Genomic DNA, 1,531 nt, shown 5'->3' with positions numbered 1-1,531 from the left:
AATATTAAATAAAATATTTTTCTTTCGTAAACTTTTTACACACATATTTAATATTTTTGCAGATTATATACTGAGATTTACTTACTAATAGTAGTAACATGCTGACTGTCGCCACGTCTTATAACTAATGTTAACCGGGTAAGAACTAATGGATCTCTGTTGTCTACTAAAATGAAACTACACATATATTAGCTGGTAAAAGCGCTGTTTTCTGTTTTATACCCCCAGCACAGCAACCCACTCCCTCGCTTTACGGAAAGGTAAAAGCGATCTCGGTACGCACATACTGATGTGACATTGGTCGGGACCCGACCATACAGAGTAGAGAGAAACGAGCCAACCTGCTTTAGCTCTTCACTTTTACAGGGAAAGCAATGGGTCACCTCTCTGTGAGACTGCATAGCAAACTACACGATGACACGATGTGACCTACCTATCTAACGTACGCGAAGGAGGTTTTATAGAAATTACCATCTAAGAAGAACTGCCCGCCTTTATTCTATTGTAATAATCAACCGTATATTACAGTACTCTTTAACATTACAATAATTGCGCGACATAATAATTGCGGACAGTGCAGCCTATCCGTTGAATCCTATCCGAGAACAAATATCTCCTTGGACATGTTTGCCATGTCTCATTAAAATGCACGTATAATTTGCATTTAATTTATATTATTATTAATTTAAAATATCTATTATTGATAAGATTTAATTCTCAGCAAGTACCAAAGTTCTTTTTATTCCATACCATAAAATATGTTGTATGAATAATCATAAATTATGTATACAAAGCCTTGTGTATATACATATAAAGCGATATTAAAATTATAAAAATACTTTAATTTTAATCATTTTATTTTTCAACATTACATTCATGTGTATATAGATGATTTTATGACACCAAAAGTTTAATAAAATGTATGGCACCAGCTAAGAATTATCGAGATATATGAAGCTGTTATAAATTACTGTAAGCAAGAATCTATTTCAATTTAAATTATATTGCAATGTATAATTATAAGTATTTAATTTAATTAAATATAAAAGTTCAAACACGTATAAGATATCAAATTACGATACTATGCATCAAAAGTAATTTATCACTATTGAATTAGATCAATTCTTCGCTGATATTTAAATACGCACTTTTACGTAAATTTTGAGTCAAAATTGAAATTCATGACTGGAGTCGAAGGATATTTTAGACGTATTTTACATAAGTACGTAAACCCAAGTATCTTGCCTGAATAATAATGCTGGTACGTAGAAAAGAAAGTTTTTCGTCGTTCCCTTAAGTATAGCAAATCTAACGTGAGAATTTTTACTTTTCTCAAATTGCAATTCTTTTATTCTATAGAAAGCATTGAAATCTCAGTTCATTAATTCAATCTTTCTTTTACATATTATTCGCAATGAATATATTAATAAAATGTGCCCGTATCCAAATTTTTATTATCGTGACTATTACAAAATACATTATGTTATGTCAGAAATTTACTATTCCCAAATTTAAAAAAAAAAAAAAAAGC

This window comes from Formica exsecta, unplaced genomic scaffold (genome assembly GCF_003651465.1).
Source record: "Formica exsecta isolate Colony F162 unplaced genomic scaffold, ASM365146v1 scaffold38, whole genome shotgun sequence".
Taxonomy (NCBI): Eukaryota; Metazoa; Arthropoda; class Insecta; order Hymenoptera; family Formicidae; genus Formica; species Formica exsecta.
Note: the sequence above shows the minus strand (reverse complement) of the source record.